The sequence below is a fragment of the Fukomys damarensis genome, unplaced genomic scaffold, assembly GCF_012274545.1.
Source record: "Fukomys damarensis isolate Sample0158 unplaced genomic scaffold, DMR_v1.0_HiC HiC_scaffold_2, whole genome shotgun sequence".
Classification (NCBI taxonomy): Eukaryota; Metazoa; Chordata; class Mammalia; order Rodentia; family Bathyergidae; genus Fukomys; species Fukomys damarensis.
The window spans coordinates 8268245-8291979 of record NW_022900914.1 but is presented as its reverse complement, the minus strand read 5'-3'; the positions used below and the strand labels follow the sequence as shown (position 1 = coordinate 8291979).

General features: G+C 42.4%; 1 protein-coding gene across 3 annotated transcripts in view; it reads right to left on the bottom strand.

Annotated features, from left to right (window-relative positions):
• The window catches only part of Mapre3 (microtubule associated protein RP/EB family member 3), a 37514-nt gene that overhangs the window by 13357 nt on the left and 422 nt on the right, over positions 1-23735 (bottom strand). Inside the window, exon 1 of one of the 3 annotated variants that reach the window (XM_010604803.3) lies at positions 2764-2848. The exons of 1 other annotated variant lie outside the window; for it this stretch is intronic. The gene's annotated coding sequence lies outside the window, so the exon portion shown is untranslated. Of the gene's footprint in view, positions 1-2763; positions 2849-23735 lie in introns of those variants that run through there. One more of the 3 variants, XM_010604804.3, reaches the window with a different exon arrangement.

Here is a 23735-nt window from a genome sequence, read left to right as displayed (position 1 = left end):
AAAAAATGTATACACACTTCAGGAGAAGAAAAATATGATGTCTTTTCAACAGATCATGTTACCCTCTCTTATGGTTTGTGTTCAGACATCCCCCAAAACCCCACATGGAGGAGGCAGAACTTTCTTTCTCAGAGGTAGTTAAGTGTGTGACACTGGGGTTAAAGGCGTGTGATTACTAAACTACTACATGTGAGTGATTAGTTTGGCACTGCCCTAATCCCAGTAGTCAGAATAAGTTAAAGGGGCTCTCTTGTTACCTTTGCTGCCTTGTGTGTGCTATGTTGTTTCTGCTCTGCCTTGCAGTTGGCCGATTATGGACTGAAACTCCTACAAACTGTGAGCCAAATAAACCCCTTCCCCTCCAACTTTGGGTATTGCGTATTTTTCTCAGCAATGAGAGAAAAGTAACTAACACACCTTCCTATGAGGGACCCTACAGGATTCTGTGTATCGAAGAAAACCCACTGCACTGCCAGCCCTTGAAGAAATTGGAAATGCATGTGTAGCAATCTCAATGACCAAGGCCACCCAAACAGCAGTTCGCTGTGCTAATAAATGTCTGGAAGCCAATGGCCATCGCTTTGAATATCTCTTGTAATTATAGAGGCCAAAAGTAGCTTGCATTAATCTCATGATGTCTCAATAAATTTAGTATTAAAATATTCATACAAGTTTTTCTTTTCCTGAAGTGTGTCTACATTTTTCTGGGCAGACTCTGTATTACATTACACTTCTGCACAGCAAAGGAAACAACCAATGGAGTGGAGACAACCTACAGAATGGGAAAAAACTTTGCCAGCTACTCCTCAGACAGAGGACGTACAGAATATATAAAGAACCCAGGGGAAAAAAAAAGACTTCTCCCAAATTAAAGGCCCAATTAAAAAAATGGGCAACTGAAAGGAAAAGACACATCTCAGAAGAAGTACAAATGGCCAAAACATACATGAAAAAACGTTCAATATTTCTGGCCACTAGAGAAATGCAAATTAAAGCAACACTGAGATTCTACCTTACTCCAGAAACAATGGCCATCATCCAAAAACCCAAATAGAATAAATGCTGGCGAGGCTGCAGGGTTGGAGGAAGGGTGAAGAACTCATCTACATTGTTGGTGGGAATGTAAACTAGTACAACCACTGTGGAAATCAGAATAGAGATTCCTCAAAACACAAACTAGAATTCCACGTGACCCAGCTGTTCCCATTCTAGGTACCCTCCCAAAGAGTTAAAGGTACTGTATTACAGTGATACACATATACCGGTGTTTGTAACAGCACAACTCATAATAGCTAAATCGTGGAGGTGGCCTATATGTCCATCAAAAGACAAACAGATAAAGAAAATGTGGTTTGTTTATTTATTTATTGGTACCAGGGATCAAACTCGGGACCTTGTGCTTGTGAGGCAGGTGGCAGAACCACTGTGGTAAATCCCTGGCCCTAAATGTGGTATTTATATTTATATTTATTTGTTTACTTATTTATTATTATTTATTTGGTAGTGGGGATCAAACTTGGGACCTTGCAATTGTGAGGCAGGAGGCAGAACGCTGAGCTAAAATGTGGTATTTTTAAATAATAGTGTACTACTCTGCTATAAAGAAGGATACACAAGTTATCTGTAGGAAAATGGATCCATCTTCAGACCATAATATTAAGGGAAACAAATCAGACACAGAAGCTTAACTATCACATGGTTTCTCTTGTATGAGAAACCCAAAATATAAATAAGTTACAGAGCAGAACAGAAGATAGATAATAGGAAACAGAAGTAGATCTTTTACAAAAGGGAAGGGGACCTAGAGCTGGAGGGAGGCAGGAGGGGCAGAGGAAGGGGATGAAAAAGGAATTAAGAGGTGTTACGTACATGTACCAATTCCTCACAATGAAAGTAACCCTTATGCACTGCAAACATGTACTAATAAAAATTAAAAAAAAATGGTCAGAGCGTTTTCAGAGGTTGTCTAGTTCCTTTCCAGACACCTAGGATGCACTTATTTAGGCAGTTCTATCCCTAATTTATAAAAGTAGCCACTAAGTCTGCATACTTTGAAATCCAATATTTTAATATTTAATAACCTTAACTTCAGCCTAGATTTAATTTTGGCTGTTTTTGACTCTTCAGTGGAAATCTAACTTCCATAAATATGTCTTGAAGACAATCTGGGGCCCTCAATCTTCCCTAGTTCTGTGGGGCTCCCTATATCCCAAGTTCAGCCCTGTTCTGGCTGGAGAATGCCCTGCCCACAGATCCAGGCCACCACTTCTGCCCAGTGTGGTGAGGCTCTGAAGGCCACATGGCTATTCCAGTTCTACAGTGGGCAGCTGGCATGCTTCCCCCCAGCTCCGCAAAGTCTGTGTTTTAAGCTCCTGGATCTCTAGTCAGACCGCTTAGGTCCAAATCCCGGTGCTACCATGTGTAACTGTTTGACTGTAGACCTCAGTTTCATCTATAAAATGGGACTGGGACAGTTATGAGCTGTGTGTACACAGCAATGAGCACAGAGCCTGGCAGGCAGCATGTGCTAAGTGTCATCAGCATTACCTGGCAGGTAGCAGGAAGCCAAGAGCAGGTGTTAGAGAAGCAAGGGCCCCACACACAGTCAGGCTGAGCCAGTCCGGGAGAGACAGACTGGAAAACTGCCTTTCTCTGCCCCTTCTGCCTGATGACAGCCACCTGGGCTTCCTGAAGCTGGGCCTCTGGTCATGTTCCCTCCCAACTCCAGATATCCTACGTATCTGCTTTTGGATGCCATCCTACCGGCCAGAAGAACTGGAACAGATGCTCAGAGGAGGGAGAGCTCCGTGGAGCCTGCCAAAATGTTTCTGCCGCTGATGTGGGGCTATGCCCATTGTCACTGGGCTACCCCTTCCTGACCAGGCACAGATGGGCGGAAGTCACCTGTTGGGAAAAATCTGCAGTATTGCCACCCCCTTCCTCCTGGTTCACACATCCAGAGCGTTCTGGGGTTGAAGGCAGGGGTGAAGGGTCCTGAGGGGCTGGAGGAGCCCTGCCAGCGGGTCACAAAGCCCTGGCACACCCAGCCAATCATGTTCTTCTCATGGCACAGCAAGGACCTGACTCATAGAAACAAACACTCAGTGGCTCAAAGCTGAACTAGTCTAGTGGAGACTAAGTAGGGTGGTTCCAGGGAAAGGTGGGAGTCTAGCGTATGTCCACTCCAGGAGGTCCAGGGCAGGGATGTGGATAGTCGTAGGGTCGGGTGGAGGCTGTAAGGTTAGGAGCTTCTTCAGGGTTTTTTTGAGGTATAGGAGATTGAACTCAGGGCCTCACATCCCTACCCCTCTTCCCTTTTCCTAAATTTTGAGACAGGGTCTTGCTCGGCCTTGAATTTGTTTTCTTCCTGCCTCAGCTTCCCAAGTAGGTAGATTGCACCGTGGCTGGCCTTCTCCAGACTCTTCTCACAATCTTTTTAGGTCAGGCAGCTCTTCCCCAAGGAAGAGCACCTGCTGAGGTGCCAGTTACTGGGTACTAAATATGGGCTGCTGAACAAAATCTGAGCTCTTTCAGAAGCTTTTGCCAGAACAGTCTGGACAATGCTGCCATACCCATGTGGCCTCTGTCCAGGGGACGTGTCCTGAGGAGGAGTTCCGGCTAAGTTCCAGTGATGCTGCTGTCTGACCATAACTCAGCGGAGTAAAAGAAACCCAGGAATGTAGTAAACAAACCTACTTCTCCTTGCCAAAAATAATCCCTTTTAGTTGAGCATTTCTAGGTGGGCAGATAGAGAGGAAACCCTTTCTTCCTTGGGTATCTTTAAGCTCCTCGAACACCTGGGACTTGTGCTTGTGAGGCAGGCGTGGCACCGCTGAGCTGAATCTCCAGCCCTCACACACCCGCTTTTGAAGCCAACAAACTTCCACAGAGCCACCATCGATCTAAGCAACCAGCATCAGGCTCCTAGAGGCAGTGGTGTGGAGAAAGAAGTTTTGTGGGGGGAAACGAAGCTCAGCTGTAAGCTTTCCCTTAGGCTTCAGCCTCTGAGCAGCTGAGTGCAGGTTGCCCAGCTCTTTTCATGCCTGAAGGGTCAGGGTGGGGACAGTGTGAGGGTAGGAGAGACACTGCTGGTGGGAACCAAGGGTTCCTCACTGCTAGCTGGGAAGCTGAGCACTTCTGAGATCACCAACACATCTGATTCAATTTCTCTAGCCAGCACCCTGAACCTACTCCCACAGCTCCTCTGAACAGGGTCCCGAGTGGGGAAAGAACAAGGACAGGCTTGACTTTTATTTCTGTGCTGCCTCATCTTCATGGTCCTTGGGTAGGAAGACGGAAGGAGGCTTCTGGAGCTGTGCTGCCTATGTGGTTCTTCAGTTGGTGCTGGTGCAGGGCTCAGTAGATAGCAGCTTCTCAGAGTGTATTTGCTGAATGAAGGGTGAGGGCAGGCCAGGGTCTGTGGGCCAGAAGGCAGGTGGGGTGGGAAAGGCGGTTTGCTGGTCGTGCTTCTGTGTCCACCCTGAGGAGGTGCTGCTGGCCACATGAAGAAAAGGGAGGGGAGCAGACCGCTAGCTGTACTCTGGCCACACGTGAGCACGTGCGGCAGGAAGCCCTGAGACTCTCGGGGAGAGACTTACGAACTCTCCTCCTCTGAAGCACATAACTAGGTGCTACCAGGTTCCTCAGCACAGTGTTAGGATGAGCCCCGGAGTGGAATCTGGGAGCACGCAGGGAGTGCCTTTCCACCAGGCCCGTCTGGCCAGTGGGGAGCTGGTCCATCTGCAGCTGGGCTGAGGACAGAGCAGCCAGGGGCTGCAGAAACTACTGCGACGTGCTGGGTAGGGAGCATGTTTCCAGCAGGCCTAGGGGCTCGCTCTGATATTCCTTCATGCTCCAAAGCACATCTGTGTCTTAGGGGACACACACAAGCTGCATCACTTTGTGTTTCCTTAAGAATCTTGTTTCTTCAGAGGCCTGCTCAGAGCTGCCATCTGGGCTGGGTGGTAATCCTTGGCTCCTCTGAGATGCCTGTCTGCGAGCTGGTTGCCTGCTTTCCCCTGACTGTTGGCTCAGTCCCTTCTCTGCCTTCAGCCTTCCACCCCAAACCATCCCCTCTCCAAGTCCTCCCCATTTTATCCCTTTGCCATTTTGGCAGGGCACAGACCACTCATGTATCCTCTGGTTTTATGATCAGAACGCTTGCCCTAAAGATGTGCAGAACAAACTTAAAAGTTTCCGTGTCACTTAGTCCTCTGTCCTCTCTCTGGCTGTCTGCCTCCCCCCTTGTCCCCAGTGCTCTTCTGATCTGCAGGAGCAACATCACCCACGTGGAGTCAGCCCGCCTGGTGAGGGTGCCCATGGGGGTCCAGATGGCCTGCTTAGCCTCATCTCAAAGAGCCTGAATCAGTAACCAGCTCTACATAGAGGAAACCAAAGCTCAGGATTCAAGAGATCTGCCCAAGCTCAAGGCAAAACATGAGTGAGGCGGGAACCGAGTCTGGGCCATCTGAACCCAACCACACGCTCCTTCTGCAGAGCACACCACGGCAGGAACAGCAGTCTGATGTGTACAGCTCTGGTGCGGGGTGATGCACTCTCATGTAGCCCCCTGAGCAGCAGGAGGGAGGAACACAATTTCAGAGGTCTCTTCTTTCTATCTCTCCTTCCAAACTACTGCACTGTTGCCTTAATTTCCATAGCAGGTGTTCACGGACCAGTGACACAACATGCAAAGTGCTCCGTGAAAGCACATGGGGTCATGTGCTTAGGAGCCTTTGCTTGACTGAAGAGATGTAGGTAATTCATAAAACAAAAGGGGTCTTACAAAGCAGAATGTATGTAGTGCTCAACAGCGAGAGCACACTTGGCTCTCAAGCACCCAAGCAGTGGGCACAGAGGCTCAGTAGGTAGGTGGTTTCTGGGAAGGTGCCACCTAATTTGGGCCTGTAAGGATGACAGAGCGTCAGAGAGCTGTAAAGAGAAAACCGGAAATGTGGCACATGGAAACATGTTTATCATTTGAAAAGTGAGCACAAAGACCCATGACTAAGTCTTGGAGGAATGTTAGGGCATGCAGTCAAAGGAGACTTGCTGGGAAGGTAGGTGATGTCCCAGAAGCCAAGGGAGAGGCTGTTCTCAGGAGGACATCTGCCCTGTTTGATGATGCTGCCAGATCTCAGGTGCAGAAATGGCAATTAGATTGTGCAACAGAGAGTGCTGAAACTTGGAGTCATTTTGCTAGAGTATGGAGACAGAGCTAGACCTGCAGACCATAAGGGAGTTCCAGATTATTTGCCCACAAGGATGCCGAGGAGGGAGAGCTGAAGTTGGCTGCCAAGGCCATGGAACATCACAGTTCCTTTAGTTAAATTCTGAAGTGAAACACAGATTAATCATGGGCTTGAGCTCTTTCTCGTTATTCCTCATCCTCCTTCAGAATCCACGGCTCATCCCAAGTGAACTCTAGACTTGATCTGGGCAAGGAGCTCAGGAGTGCAGACTCCTGGCCTTCCCCGGCCACTGAAAACACCGGCAAGAATGAACAGAGAGAATGGTGGAAATGTTAATAAAGTCTTCACTATGTTGAGTTATTTGGAAAACTGTTTTCAATATGAACTCATTTTTCCACTTACTGTGCTAATCAGAGTCCTTCTGGTCTTTAGTTTTGTGGGAAATTATTGCATTAAAACAGGGAAGAATACTTGAAATTGGTTACAATTCAAGTGCCCGGCACGCACTCACGCATGACCATCTGCGTGCGGAGTGAGCGCTTGAGAGCCACGGCCTGTGTGCCACACACTGTGCATGGCCCAGACAAAGGAGGGGGACCCAGCCTGGGCCCCCGCAGAACCCAGGGACAAGGTGGGGTATGGATGAGAAGATGAATACCCCAAGGGCAGCACACTACACTCCAAGCCCTGGACACTGCGGGAGCTGCTCTAACGCTGGGACCAGGGTCCCACTTCCTCACTGAACTGAGTCAAGAGGAAGGGGCATGTGCGCGGAGGAGGGAGGCCTGCGAAGAGTTCACCCCAGGGTGCACTTGCAGGCAGATGTGGCTGAAGAGGCGACAAAAGCCACATCACCAGAGCTCTGAAGGCCACTGCCAAGGACTTATTTTACCCTAGGGCACACTCACCAAAGGATTTTTTTCCTCATGGATAGAGTATATTTGTAACAGTACAAAACATTGGTAGCACTACTATAGTTATAATAACAGCATAACTCCCAAATCAAAATTATAGCATGATGAACTACAGTACTTACAAACTGCATTCAATTTAAAATTCTTCTGAGGCTTTATATTATCTTTCCTGTAAATACTGAAGAGAATCCCAGAGCTGCTGCATAAATCAGCAAAAAATCTAATTTTCTGTAAACTTTATTTTGAAATATTTCTAGATTCATAATTGCAAAACAGAACAAAGAATTCCCATGTGTCCTCATTCAACTTGTCCCAGTAACATAAGAATTATTAAAATCAGGAAATCAACATTGGTACTTTTTTTTTTCTTTTTTGGTTTTTTGAGACAGGGTCTCACTGTGTAGTCGAGACTGAACTGGAACTCACTATGTAGCCCAGGCTGGTCTCGAACTCACAGCGATCCTCCTGCCTCAGCCTCCCGAGGGCTGGGATTATAGGCATGAACCACTATGCCCGGCTACATTGGTACATTATTAATTAAACTTCAGACCTTATTTGGATTTCATTAGTTTAGATATACAGTTTTTTTTGGTACCGGGGATCAAACTCTGGTCCTTGTGCTTGCAAGGCAGGTGGCGGAACCACTGAGCTAAATCCCCGGCCCTGGATATACAGTTTTTTTGAGACAAGGTCTTGCTATGTAGTTCAGGCTGGCCTTGAGCTATGTAGCCAGTGCAGCCTCAAACTCACAATGATCCCCGTCTCAGCCTCCCAAGTGCTGGGAATATAAGCACGCACCATTGTGTCTGGCCAGTTTGTATATGTAATATTTTGATATAATGTCTATGAAATTTTATCACAGGCACAGATTCCTGTAATGAGTGCCCTCCACGATAGAGAACTGATTTACAACCTCAAAGAAACTCTCTAGAGTTACAATTTCTAGCATTCTCACTCACACTTTAACCCTGAGCACCCACAGATCTGTTCTCCATCACACTGTAATTTTGTCATTTTGTGAATGTTATATAAATGGAGACGCAGCCATGTGGGGTGGGGTGGGATTACTCTTGTAATCCCAGTGCTCAGGAGGCTGAGGCAGGAGGACTGCTGCATGTTCGAGACTAGCCTGGGCTACATAGGGAGATCCTGTCTCAAAAAACAAAAACAAACAACAACAAAAATGGAGTCACATAAAGCTTTTTGAGTTTGGCTTTCCCCCCTCTTTTCAGCATAATGCCTTTAACTTCCAAGTTGTTGTATGGATTAATAGTTCTTTTTATTGCTGAGTAGTACTATTGCAAACAATGGTAAACATATGGATGTACCACAGTTTATCTACTCACCCACAGAAGGACACTTGGGTTGTTTCCAGTTTTTGGTGATTATAAAAAACGCTGTGAAAACTTTCCCATTCATCTCTTGCTTTGTCCCTGAGAGCCAGGCTCTGGGAGGGATCTTTCTGTTCCCTGGGACTTGTAAAACCTGGGTGAGGTGTAGTTAAAAGACCTAGCACCAACCTGGGGATTTGGCTCAGTGGTTCCACCAACTGTCTCACAAGCGCAAGGGCCCCAATTCAATCCCTGGTACCAAAAACAAACAAACAAAGGAATAAATAAAATAAAACAAATGACCCAGCACTTAGCTGGGGGGGCAGGTGCACCACTCTAGGACAACTCTTTGGACTTGCTGCTCCCGGAACTTCAGTTTGGCTCAGTTTAAGTCTAAGTTACAGAACCCTCCAGAACAGACACTGGCTTCTTATACGCCTTTACACTATCACCCATTTGTGATCTTATGTTTCTAGATGGTATAATTTCACCAAGATAATTTAGAATTGTAGTGCCCAGTTCCAGGAACCTTTAATATGAATAAAACTGTTTGAGGGGTACATGTTAGAATACATAGGAAGCAGAGTTTCAGCCATGTCATTATTTGTAGGATTTCTGAGGCTGAATTTATCAAGTTTCAGGATGACTTGACTGAATTTCTACTTAAACATACACAATACCCTCTTAAACCAGAGCTAAGGAAGGACTAAACGCCAGAAGTATGCCAGGAACAGGACTCAGGGTACCTTGAACAAGTCCTTGTATGATCCTGACCCTCCCAGTGGGGAAGGAAGTGGGCATGAGCTGCATGCAGTTTAGTGGTAAAACACCTGCCTAGCAGGCATCAGCCCAGGAAACAGACAATGACAACAACAAAGGATACAGATTTGTTGAGGATGCTGGAGCCATACACAGAACAGAATGGTTACTGTCTCAGCAGAACCAAATGTACTTTTAAAAATGTCAGTGCCTCTTAAAGCTGTATATTATATTTCACACCTGTGGATACATAGTCTGCTTTCTTTAATGTCCTTTTAGATCAACATATTCAATGTTTCTTTGCCTTCTTCTGCAAAAATCAATAGTCTATCTAGGCTGCTCTGCCTCACAAATTTACTGAGGCCCTTCTCACAGGTCCTCAGCCAACACCCGGACAACCTTCCTGTTACTCCGCTGGTGGACGGCCTTCCGTCTGTCCAGAAGATGAGGGAGCTCTGACTGACCACAGCTGTCTTTTGTTTTCTTTCAGAAACAACAGAAGGTTTCCAGTTTTGTCAAAGTGAAGTTCATCACAAAGGTCATGGTTTACCTCAGGGAAACCCTTAGTTCTGGCAGACTACAGGCCATTCACACTTTCCCCGGTTACACCATTCCTAAGAGACAAGCAGAATCTTGTCTTTTTCAGGCAGTGGGCTTCTAACTCTTCTGAAATCATCACACCTAAAATTTAACTGGGTTGGGCCGGGGATTTAGCTCAGTGGTTCTGCCATCTGCCTTGTAAGCACAAGGCCTCGAGTTCAATCTCCAGTACCAAAAAACAAAAACAAAAATCAAACCAAAACAAAACAGAAAAACAATTAACTGAGTGGAAGTCCTTGAGAACCTCAATAAAGTTTTTTGTTTTTGTTTTTTTTTGTGTGTGAGTTAAATTAGCCTTTTACAAACTGTCACTCTGGGCTTACCTGATTATCATAAATGTTTCTACTTACTTTTTTCTTTTTTTGAGACAGGGTCCCACTGTGTAGTACAGGCTGGCTTCAAACTCTCAGCATCCTCCTGCCTCAGCCTCCTAAGTGCTGGGATTACAGGTATGCACCACTGGGCCTGGCGTCTACCTATTTGTATATGTGGGGTATAGACAAACCTCTGGTGCTATGGGTCAACATTACAGACTAGGAAACCAGAATAGATTGCCTCTAAATGGTCTCTTTGATGAAAAAAAATTTTAACTAGTGGTAATTAATAAACGCAAACACATGAAAAGTCCTATCCTCCCGCTTTTCTGTCTAAAAAAAGGATATAATTTCCCTTTACCATGACAGCTCTTACCAGCCTGGATACAGTAACAGGGGAATCTGCAAACAACTTTATTCCACAAGTTTCTTCCTATGTATTTTACCTTTGAAAGATTAAACCTTTCAAAGATTGTCCTTTGCCAGGTCACTGTTCTATAAACTTCCAGTTCTTTGTTGAAGATGCCACCTAAGCCAGAGTCCTAGACCACTGCAGGAAGTAAGGCTTGTCCAGTGAGGTGTGCACTGCCTGTGTTAATGCTGCTTTTTGTCTTGCTAATCTGACAGGCTTCTGTCCCAAGTATGAATTTATGAGGGCTGACAGAAATTTTTATTTCCTTCCCAATAAGGTATTTACATCACATTAAATACTGCAGAACCAGAATAACCAAGAACCACAGAAGAACGGAAGGGCATATTCTGAAATTGTAATTCTTTTGTCTGATGGTACAGTTGTAGAAGATTTTATTTTCTTTTTTAGGTTTAAGAAGATTCTCTATATTTTCTACAATGAACATGTTACTTTTATGAGAAAAATCAATCAAATACACATTTTTATAAGCCAAAGAAAGATTAAGAGAAGTAATGGCAGAAGGCTTGTGGTCAGGCACCCAGAAGTCCTTGACAACAGTTGCCAAAATAACCACTTTAAGTCTTCTGGTGCTTTTCTTTAGGCGGTTCAAACTTCCCAGCTAATTCTCTAGTTTTAAGAGGTCCCCGATTCCTAACCAGGGCCGCTGAGGTCCATTTCTTCCAGGTGTGCTCAAAGGCTCAGCACACAGCTGGATGTGACCTTTTGACGGCGCCTTCCCTCACCCTCACACATCCAGGGCTCTGAGTCACACAGCATCTTCCTCTCAGTCACAGGCCTGCTGCCCACTTCCTCCTGTCTCTCATTTCTTGCTCTCTCCCAAGGTTCTTGGCAGACTCAAACGAGATAACTTATCTGAAAGTACTTCATATATTATCGAGTGTGAGTATAACAGACTAAGTTTTTCTTGTAACTTATCTCTTTTCTTGGCTCTCTTCACTTCCTATTTTTGAATCTTTCACTCTTTTCTTTTCTCTCCTAGTGCCTTTTTCTACCTCATCCCGTGTCATCTGACAAGGACAGAATGGGCCTCTGCCGCCTCACACCCCTGTGGTCCTGCTCAAACCTGTGATCCTCTTGCCTCAGCCTCCCAGAGAACCTGATCTCAGGCCTCTCTCCCACACTCAGCAGTGAGCTCTGAGCAGGACCAGGCCAGTCAGCCCCTGAGGACCTTCTGTAATGCCTGTCTTGCAATACTCACCTCGTGAAGGTTTGATTGATGTCACTGAAATGTCTTTTGTAGTTTTGTTATCTGGAGAAAGCACAATACTAACACAAGCACACACACTCACTTGTAATATCAGTCATGTGTATAACTAAGGGGAAGTTTGACACTTGCATCTTAAAAATTAAAGTTTTTTCTCCCCTTGTCCCTGGGGAAAAAAATGAGAACCAAGACCCGTCATGTGGAGGTACAAGATCCCAACAATGAATGTAACTGTACTGTAACCCTAAAATGTACCAATAAATTCAATTATTTAATAAAAAAAAGAAATAGTAAATCTGTCATCAGGAATGAGACTTAGGAAACCAATAAAAGCCTCATTTTACTACAAAAAAAAATTAAAGTCTTATGAAATCTCCCCTCCCCAGTACAGGAGCCTTCACCTTGGGCTTCTGATGACTAAGGCACTGCACTGTCCAGGCTGGGCTAAAACCTGCTATCCTCTTGTCTCAGCCTCCCAGAGGGCTGGGATTTGAGGTGTGTGCCACCACACCAAGCATTTAAACACCTCCTGGACCTGCACTAGATGCTGCCCTCCTCAGGGTTGAGCTAATGCTCCCTTGTTTCCATGAGCACCAGCTGATGTTGCACAGCCTGGCAAGCTGCTGTGACAGGCTATGGGGACAGGCTGAGATACAGACATGATTCTGAGTTTCTATCCTAAAAACAAACAGAAAGAAGATATTTGGCTAAAGACATAATGATAGTCAGTTGTGCTGACAAATGCCTATAATTCAGCACTCTGGGAGGCTAGGGCAGGAAGAAAGCAAGTTTGAACCTAGCCTGGGCAACTCAGAGATTTAGTGGGGAGAAAAAAGGCTGGAGATGTAGTTTATTGTGAAGGCCTTTGGTTCAAGCCCTCATACTGGAAAAAAGACATGATGATTTGCAGCATAGTGTACAAAATACAAAATGACCTTAAAGCAGCAGGAGCTCAGTGTGTGTTCCACTGTGATGGGCTGTGAAGGGTCCCGCTGCAGCCTGGAGAAGAGGGCCGGCCCATCATGCTGCTCCCCTCACCTCAGCTCAGCTGAGCTCACCTCACCAGAAGGGTGGCTGTGATGGAGTTGTCGGTGGCACCACGGCACAGGCTTCCAACCATGCCTGTGAAGACCGACTGGCACCTGCCCTCCTTCCCACTCAGGAGGCCACACGAGGCTGAGTTCCACCTCAGAGTCTCTGCTTAGACTGTGTCTGCAACACCTCCCTTCCTTGCCACTGACCTTCGACTGCAAAGTGCTCATCTCTTCTAAAGCTCACTTCCAGGACAGCTCCCCTGGGAAGTTGCTCTCGACCCTGCTCCCTTCCTCTGGGCTGGGTTAGACTGGTCTCTGTTGCTTCTGTAGATGCATGGGCATTCCGCCAGGCAGCACTTTCTGTATTTATTTCTTCCACTTCACTAAGAGCTTCCTGAGGGCTGGGATGCAGTTTTTGCATCACTGTTGTCTAGCATGGTGCCAGCACCTATGTTCTCAGATATTAGCACAACTGAGCCTTAGCTCAGAGACCTTAGGTAACTTACTCAAGGTAATGAAGCAAGAATTAAGAAAAAAAAAGGCTTTGAAACCAGATACCTGGTTAGAGAGTCCTTTTAGCATGAGGACAATAATACTGCTCCCTCTGGGCCTGTGAGATACTGAATTCAGTCCCAGGCAACAAACTTTTAGAAAGCATTCATGAGCAGGATCATGTTCAGAGGACAGGGATGATGACAGTGAACAGAGTAAAGGTACTGCAGCCCAGGCCACGCGAGCACATGCTGGAGAAATGGAGGGCTTAGCTTAGAGACAGAAGAGAAACTTGTTCCTGATTTTAGAGTGAAAGCTTTCACTTTTTGTCCATTTAGTATGCTGTCAGCTGTTGGTTTGTCATAGGTGGCTTTTATTAGATGGAGATAAGGACCATCATTTCCAATTTTCCATAGGGTTATTATCATGAATGGGTATTGGACTTAAATGCTTTTTCTGTATCTACTGAGATAACATTTTTTTCCTTTGGCTATGTTAATATGGTGTATTACATTTATTGATTTGCCTATGTCGAACCATCCCTACATCCCTGGGATGAATTCTATTTGTTCATGGTGTAACCTACTTGATGATTTGCTGCATAATGTTTGCCAGTATCTTTTTTGTTTGTTTGTTTGAGACAGGGTCTCACTATGTAGTCGGGACTGACCTGGAACTCACTATATAGCCCAGGCTGGTCTCGAACTCACAGCGATCCTCCTGCCTCAGCCTCCCAATTGCTGGGATTACAGGCGTGCACCACCATGCCTGGCTTGTTTACCAGTATACTGTTGAGGACTTTCGCATTTATGTTCATTAGGGAGATTAGCCTGTAGTTCTCCTTTTTGGTCGTGTCCTTCTCTGGTTTTGGTATCAGGGTATTGCTTGTTTCCAGGAATGAATATGGAAGTATTGCTTCCCTTTCAATTTCATTGAAGAGTGTGAGAAGTATCAGCATTAGGTCTTCTCTAAATTTTTTGTAGAATTTAGCAGTGAATCCATCAGGGACTTGGCTTTTCTTTGTTGGTAGATTTTTTTTGTTTTTGTTTTTATTTTTGAGACAGGGTCTCACTATGAAGTTGAGACTGCTCTGGAACTATGTAGCCCAGGCTGGTCTCGAACTCACAGTGATCCTCCTGCCTCAGCCTCCTGAGTGCTGGGATTACAGGCATGTACCACGACACCTGGCCTGTTGGTAGTTTTTTTTTTTTCTTCCCAGTACCAAGGATTGAATTCAGGACCTTGTGCTTGCAAGGCAGGCACAGTGCTATGGAGCTAAATCCCTAGCCTGGTAGGATTTAAACTACAGCTTCAATTTTGTTAACTGATATTGGTTTATTTGGAATTTTAATATCTTCTTGGTTTAGCTTTGGTAATTCATATATATCTAGAAATTTGTCCATTTCTTCTGTGTTTTCCATCATATTAGAATACAGGTTCTCAAAGGAGATATTGATGATATTCTGGATTTCTGCAGGATCTGTTGTGATTTTTATCCTTTTCATTCCCAATTGCATGTATTTGAGTTTTTTATTTCCTTTTTAAAAATAAGGTTGGCTAAGGGTATGTAAATATTATTTAATCCTTCAAAGAACAAACTGTTTGATTCCTTGGTTCTTTGTATTGTTTACTTAGTATCCATTGCATTCATTTCTGCTCTGATCTTTATAATTGCCTCCCTCATATGAGTTTTGGGCTTGACTTGTTCTTCTTCTTCTACAAAACTGAGGTTCAGTGTTAGGTTGTTTATTTGAGCTTGCTCTGTTTTTTTCTGATATGTAGTTCACTGCTATAAATTTCTCTTGTAGGACTGCTTTCATTGCATCCCTTAAGTTTCAGTACATTGTATTGGTATTGCTTGTAGAAATTGCCTAATTTCTTCTTTAATTTCATCTATGACCCATTGGTTGTTCAGGGTGTTATTTAATGTCCATCTGTTTATGAAGTACTTGTGGTTTCTTTTGCCACCAATTTCCAATTTCATTGCACTATGGTCTGATAATATGCATGGGATAATTTCAGTTCCATTGCACTTATATAAACATGTTATATGAGCTAGTATGGGGTCTATTTTGGAGAACATCCCATGTATAGCTAAGAAGAATGTGAATTCTGATGTTGTGGGGTATAGCACCCTATAGACATACACTAAGTTAATCTGTTAAAAAGTTTGGTTCAGTCCTGATATTTATTTGATTTTTTTTCTCTAGTTGATCAGTCTATTTGTGACAGTGGAGTAGTGGGGTCACTCATTACAGTTGTATTAGTGCTTATTTGATTTTTCATATCTGTTAGTATTTGTTTTATATAGCTAGGTACACTGGTATTTGGTGCATATATATTTATGACTGTTATCTCTTTCTCTTGGATTGTTCACTTTACAAGGGTGTAGAAAAAAACCTTCTTTTTCTCTCTTATTCAGTGTTGGCTTGAAATTCACACTGCCTGAAAACAGAACAGCTATTCCTGTTCTTTTTCAGGTTCCTGTCACATGGAGTATTGTTTTCCATCCTTTGACTTTTAGTCTATGAATTTATTTGAATTAAATGTGTTTCTTTTTTCTTTCTTTCTTTTTTTTTTTTTTTTTTTTTTTTTTTTTGGTACTGGGGATCGAACTCTGGCCCTTGTGCTTGCGAGGCAGGTGCTGGAACCACTGAGCTAAATCTCCAGCCCTAAATGTGTTTCTTATATGCAGCATATTGTTGGATCTTGCTTCTTGATCCATTCTGCCAGTCTATTTCTTTTAATTGGTGAATGGAGACCATTCACATTGATGATTATAACTGATATGTATTGACTTATCCTTGTCGTATTATTTTCCTGTTGTTGCCCCCCCCCCCGTTTAATTGTTTGCCTTGCCTGGAGGATTCATTCTCTTGGGGTTCATGGAATTGCTATTCTTGTTATCTATTTCTAGAATATCCTTAAGAATATCTTGAAATGCTGATTTGGTGGTCATGAATTTCTTCAGGTGTTTTTTGTCATGGAAGAATCTCTCTCTCTCTTTTTTTTTTTTTTTTGGTACTGGGGATCAAACTCTGGACCTTGTGCTTGTGAAGCAGGTGATGGCACCACTGAGCTAAATCCCTGGCCCAGAAGAATCTTATTTCTCCATTAATTTTGAAAGAGTTTTGCAGGGTATATCAATGTTTTCTTTTAGGGTTTGAAATACTTCACTCCAAGCTTTTCTTCACTTGAGTGTGTTGAAAAGTCTGCTGTGATTCTGATGGGCTTTCCTTTATTGGTAATTTGTTTTTCTCCAACAGCTTTTTTTTTTTTTTTTTTTTTTTTTTGGTGGTACTGGGGGTCAAACTTGGATCCTTGTGCTTGTGAGGCAGGTGGTGGCACCACTGAGCTAAATCCCTGGCCAGCTTGGTGTAGATTTTTTTTTTTTTATCATGACTAATTGGAGTTCTATATACTTCACTTATCTGTATGTCAAATTCTTTTTCCCTGATTGGGAAGATTTATGCCACTACTTCTGTGAACAGGTTTTTTAAGTCATTTGCTCTATCTCCTGCTTTTTCATTGACTGCAATCAATCTTATATTATTCTTTGGATCAGCTAGCAGTTGTTGGGTTGATTTTTCTTGGTCTCTGGCTATTTTAAGAGATCTTTTTTTTCATGATCACTAACTGCAATCTTGTCTTCTATATCTGATATTCTGTCCTCCCATTGGCTCATTCTGCTGTATATATTTTCTTTTCTTTAAAACATTTTTTGGTACCAGGGATCGAACTAGGAGCTGTATATATTTTCAGTGGAATTTTTAATCTCCTGGTTATCTGTCTTAATCTGTTTCATGGATTCCATTTCTTTCCTATGTTGAGCATTCATGGTTTCTATCATTTTCCTAAGCTCTTCTATTTTTTTTTATCTATATCTGCTGTAGAGTCACTAAACATGTCTTTCACTATAGTCATCAACTCTGTAGTTATGTGAGAAACTATTTCTGATTTGACTTTTTTCTAGAGCCTCATCTGCTTTGTTACTTCTACTGTGACCACTTCAGAGAGTCCAGGTGGGTGAGTATCAAATTGTTCTACCTCATTTTCCCTTGGGTCTGCCTTCAGTGAGCTGGAAGTTTGGGGTTGCATCTTGCTTACATGTCTTCTCATTTTTTTCTTTCTTTCTTTTTAAAATTTAATTCCTGAGTTGCTGCTTGTAAATTGTATATGGTAAGTAGCTTTACTGCTAGTATGTGGAGCCCTTTAGGAGAGGTCTGCTTCTCAGAGATGTCTTCCAGGTATAGCTGGCTTTTGGGATTTGAGTTTGTTGTAAGATCTTACCTCTTCAATATATTGGGGATAAGAAGTTACTGCCTATTTGGCCTAGTCTGTGGTTCTTTGGTGCTGGCCTATAGCATTGTTGATGACCACTAGGCATTCTCAGTCTTGGCATCCCAGGAAGAACAACTGATTAGAACAATTATATCACCTTGGCTGAAGTATTAGTACAATCAGCAATAACAATAGTGTCAAATACAGCATAGAAAATGACAAGTTGTGGTTACTACTGATTTGCCACCTTTAATAGTAAGGATTAGGTTTGTGGTTATATAACAAAATCCAAAACTAATTAAAAAAATTGTATATAGTAAATACGCTCTCAGTATGGCAATTTTACCCTCAGGGCAGAAAACTTAAAGGGTTAGGGAGAAAAAAAGAGAAATAAAAGAAGAGATTAGAAGCAAAGCTGGAGGATAAAGGAAGATTACACAAACTTTGGGGAACTGGTAAAGAAGACAGAAGGGAAAGAAGGAAGAAATAAACATAGTGACACAACTGAACAACACCAAAAAAACTAGAAACAATGTTCACACTTAAGAGCAAACAAGCAAGAAAAAAGAAAAGAAAAGAAAAAAATTTAAACGTCCACTTCAAGGCATATCTCTGTTGACACTGATAGACACAGTGGGCACATAAGGCCCCAATTCATGTTGATTAATCCCAACAAGCCAGTTGTAGATTTACAGCAGAGTAGTGGATAATCCCAATAAGCCTTTACCTTTAGTTCTGAAGCTCAGGCTGGTTTCTGTCTGTGAGGCTGGAACCCAATTTGTTCAGGCAGCAACACTCTGTGTGTCCCCTGCTGGTTTGAATTCAGCTCTCTGCCAGTTTGAACTTGGCTCCTTAATCTCCTATTGACTTGAACTCACTTCTGCCTTACCCTGATGGAGCCAGCCAGCAGCTTCTCTGAGTTCTGAGCTCAGTTGGCCCCTCTCCAAAATGGCTACTGGCCAAATGCCCTCTTCTGGGTGAGGTCTGAACCAGAATAACTTATTAGGCACTGTTTCTCTGTGGAGGCCTATGGGGTTGCCAGTAGTCACTAGGTTTGAGTCACCCTTCTCACACAGTGAGTCAGGGCTCAGGGAGAAAGCACTGCTTGTCATCTCCTTCCTCTTCATTGAAGTCTCTCTCCTTGCTTTCCCTGTGGGCTTCAGTTCTCACTTTAGATCCTTCCCGAGGACCCATTTCTCTCCTTCTCTTCCTCATGTTGCTAAATTTCAGCATCTGGACATCAAATCTCAGAGAGGCTATTTTTCTGCTGCTCACCACTCTACCATCTTTGAATATTTTTAACTATACATAATTTTCTGATTTGTCTTAGATTTTATTATATAACCATACACCACATTAATGAATCAAGGACAAAAACCATATGATCATTTCAATACACACAGAAAAAGCACTTGACAGAGTCCAACATCCACTCATGATAAAAATCCCACAGAAAATTGGAATAGGAGGTGTTTATCTCAATCTGATAAAAGCCATCTATGACAAACCAACAGCCAAAATTGTTCTAAATGGACAAAAACTGAAAGCCTTCACTCTAAAATCAGGAACAAGACAAGGATATCCACTATCACCACTGTTCTGGAAACAGTAGCCAGATCAATTAGATAAGAGAAAGAAATAAAAGGAATACGGATAGGAAAGGAAGAAGTTAAATTATCACTTTTTGCAGATGACATGATACTCTACTTACAAGACCCCCCAAACTCCACCAAAACACTCACAGAATTAATAACCAAATTTAGCAGTGTAGTAGGATACAAAATCAGCACTCAAAAATCTATAGCATTCTTGTACACGAAGAACAAACTTGAGAGAAATTAGGAAAATACCTTTTTTAAAATTTTTTTCAGCTTTAATTGAGTTTATTGGTACATTTTAGGGATACAGTACAGTTACATTCATTGTTGAGATCTTGTACCTCTACATGACAAGTCTTGGTTCTCATTTTTTCCCCTTGTCCCTGCCCTCTCTTCACCCCCTCCTCCTCTCCCCATCTACAATCACTTTATTTCCATCTTTTCATTATCTCACATTTTTTTCTTTTCCCTTTTTACCCTTCCCCTACCCGTCCCACCTTCCCTACATCTTTAGCTCCTTTCAGGAAATACCTTTTATAATAGCACCAAGAGAAATGAAATACTTAGGAATCAATCTAACAAAGGAAGTGAAAGACCTGTACATTGAAAAATACAGTACTGTGAAAAAGGAGATCAATAAGGATAATCAGAAAATGGAAAGATATCCCCTGTTCTTAAATAGGCAGAACCAATATAGTGAAAATGGCCATATTTCCAAAACTGTTTACAGATTTAATGTAATCCCAATCAGAATACCTCAAAGAACTAGAGAAAACAACCCTAAAATTCATATGGAACTAGAAGACACCAAGAATAGCAAAATTGATTTTGAGCAACAAGGACAAGGCAGGAGGTGTCCCCAATTTGAAGTTATACTATAAAGTCACTATAATTAAAACAGTATAAACACACACACACACACACACACACACACACACTCAAAACAGACCCAAGGATCTCTGGAACAGAACAGAAGATTCAGAAACAACTCCAAGCACACCTTGCTACTTTATCTTTTTTTTTGGGGTGTGCTGTAGTTTATTTATTTATTTATTTATTTATATTTTTTTCCTCATTGAGTTTATTGGTACATTTTAGGTATACAGTACAGTTACATTCATTATTGGGATCTTGTACCTTTACGTGACAGGTCTTGATTCTCATTTTTTCCCCTTATCTCTGCCCTCCTTTCATCCCCTTGCTACTCTATCTTTGACAAAGGGGCCAAACACCTTCACTGGAAGTATTACAGCTAAGTTAGGTAGAAATATTATAGACAGTCAGACAGGGCTAGGCCCTCAAAGAAGTCAGTGCAGAAGATGAGAACATATTACAATTGTGGGTGGAGATACATTTGTTGAAAGCCAGGCCTAAAGACAGAGATAAAATGACTACACCTATTTCCTTCAGGGATAAACAATAATGATTGATATTCTAAATGGGAATCAATCACCTGGGTGGGGGACTAAAACTTTAAATCCATCCCATCCAGGAAGGGTTCATGTTCTTTCCATGCACACTTGCTATGTGACTTGCTTTGCCATTCGATCAATATTACCTATACTTGTAATCTTATTGGTTGAGCATAGTTTTGTCCCACCTTATGCCCACCCTGTGATTTGGCTCTATAAAACTTTTTTGAGAAGTGGGCTTGAGTGCAACCCACTTTCTGGGTCCTCTTCTGTCTGTCTTTGACAGAAGCTCTCTCAATAAATATATCCTATCTTAACTTTCATTTTTCCTAAAATTCATTCTTCAATTTTAGAGAATGTGAACTCAGCATATGAGACATATAACAGGCTGGGAGTTGTAATATTTTCCTTATATCATTTGGAGGTTCATATATCATCCCTGGATTAGAAGAAAGACAGCCTCTTTAACAAATGGTGTTGAGAGAACTGGCTTTTCACAGGCCAAAAAATGATCTTAGACCCACATCTCTCACCATGCATGAAACTAAAATTAAAATGGATCAAAGATCTAACTACTAAAACAGAATCACTCAATCTGCTGGAAAACAGAATAGGTAAAACTCTGGAGGACACAGATGTAGGCAAAGACTTTATGAACAAAACCCTGACTGCACAGGAAATATTACAAAGAATCAACAGCTGGGATCACATCAAATTAAAAAACTTTTGCACAGCAAAGGAAATCACCAATAAGGTGAAGAGATAATCCACAGAATGGGAAAAATATTTTGCCAGTCAGTCCTCAGACAGAAGAATAACATCTAGAACATATAAAGAACTAAAAAAATCAGACTGCCCCAAATTTAAAGAACCAATTCAAAAATGGACACCTGTAGTGAAGAGATATTTCCCAGATGAAGAAGTACAAACAGCAAATAAATATATTAAAAAAGTTCAACATCACTGGTCATTTGAGAAATGCAAATTAAAACAACACTGAGATTCCATCTCATTCCAGAAAGAATGGCTGTTGTGCAGAAATTAACCAATAATAAATATTGGTGAGGCTGTGGAGAAAAAAGAACCCTTCTCCACTGCTAGTAGGAGTGTAAACTGGTACAACCACTAATGGAAATCAGTATGGAGATCCCTCAAAGACTAAAACTAGAGGTTCCATTTGACCCAGCTGTTTCCCTCCTAGGGATTTTCCCAAATGAGTTAAAAGCATCATATCACAGTGATATATGCACAACCATGTTTACAGCAGCACAGTTTATAATATCTAAATATTAGAAAAAGTCCATATGTCCATCAACATACAAATGGGTTCAGAAAATGTGGTATTTATATACAATGGAGTACTACTCAGCCACGAAAAGTATAAACTTGAGTCATTTGTAGGAAAATGGATGCAACTTAAGACCCTAATATGAAGTGAAATAAATAAGAGACACAAGTTTAAATATTGCATTGCTTCTCTTGTGTGAGAAACCTAAAGGGGTAAACAGGGAGGCCAATGGGGGACAAATACTGGGAAGCAGGAAGAACATGTTCAAACGGGAAGGGGAACAACTTAGGGGAAGGGAAGGAAGGGAAAAGGGGGAAGAGAAGGAAAAAATGGAAACAAATCTTTTCTAAAAGGGAAGAAAGGAAGGGATAAAGGGAGAGAAGGGGAATAGGAAAACAAGAAGCATCAAGATATATTATATACAGGTACAAATTCCCTATGATGAATGTGATCAATACGTATGACAAATATGTACCAATAAAAATATAAAGTTAAAAAATCAGCAGAACTATCTCAGGAATGGGTTAAGTCCTGCCCTGGCCAGTTTTCAAGCTGATGATCTTTGTGGGGGTATCCCAGTGGGGTCAAGAGCAGGCCCAAGGCTGGACTAGGAGAGATTTTACTTTTAGTGACTTTGTAAGGTTCCTTCCCATCAATGCTACAATATTATTATTCTGTCTTCTCTGATCTCCCCACCTTTTAGCCAACCTTTATTCTTCCATATTTAGTGAATTCTACCAGTTAACATAACTCATTTGGTGATGAAGCACATATACGTACCCTGAGACACAGCATTTAGGCTACCAATATATCCCCTATGTTGCCATTCAAATTTTTTCTAACATCTTCCCAAATAAACGATACAAGTGCCTTGAAGTTAGGATCACATACCATACACTATATGACTCTGGTCTCCACATTTCTATATTTGTTCTAAACAGAATAAAAATGTGTTAATGATGCATAACATTGTCTGTTAATGGGCTTATCTTTTCTGTCTTGAAGATTCCTGGCAAGCTGGAAATGATCCATTACAAGATGCATTTCCTTCAGCTATTTTTCTATTCCTGAGGTGAAGGATTTAAAGAGAAAGCATTGAAGAGAGCAGTCCTTAAGTAAACTGTCTCCTAATGTCTCATCTGTTTCTTAAGGCTGCCCATGGATTCCAGGGACAGAAACTTCTCCCTTTGGGACTCACCAGGTCCCAAGAGAAATCAATCATAGTAGTCAGAGCTCCAGAAGGGAAGCAGAGGGAAGGCATTGGATGGGGCAAACAGGCTTAATATGTAACACTTTCAGCTGTTGTCTTCTCACTGTTTCCTGTGGCCTGGATATCAGGGGTCCCTACAGAGGGCCCACTGGGCTCTGCTGAGGAGCTTTTGAAACATACAGTCACATAGCCTGTTTGAAAATTGTTTTCTCCCAGTGCCATAATTAAGGATGAGCTTTCCTTTCCTCCATCTATTTTTCATTTATCTATTTAGATCAGCATCAACACAGAGATTGCTGTTTTATCCAAAGGGTTGTAGCATAACATTGTTATTTTGATGTTCCATTGCCCCAGTGTGGGCTGGAGGAACTCGTGAAGCTGGCTCCTTGTTTTTCCAACACATCCCCTCATTTTTTGACAAGGTCCTTGCTTTCTGGTGCTGCAACATGTTCAAGGCTCAACAGTGGTTTCCCCACGTCTGTCCTAAGTCATTTCTCTACAACTTCCTAGTCCTTTTAGGGGAAGGTGGAACATATGAAAACATGCTCAAGGCTGGGGATTTAGCTCAGTGGTGCCGCCACCTGCCTTGCACGCTCAAGGACCCAAGTTCAATCCCCAGTACCAAAAAAAAAAAAAAAAAAAAAAAAAAAAAAAAAAAAAAAAAAAAAAAAAAA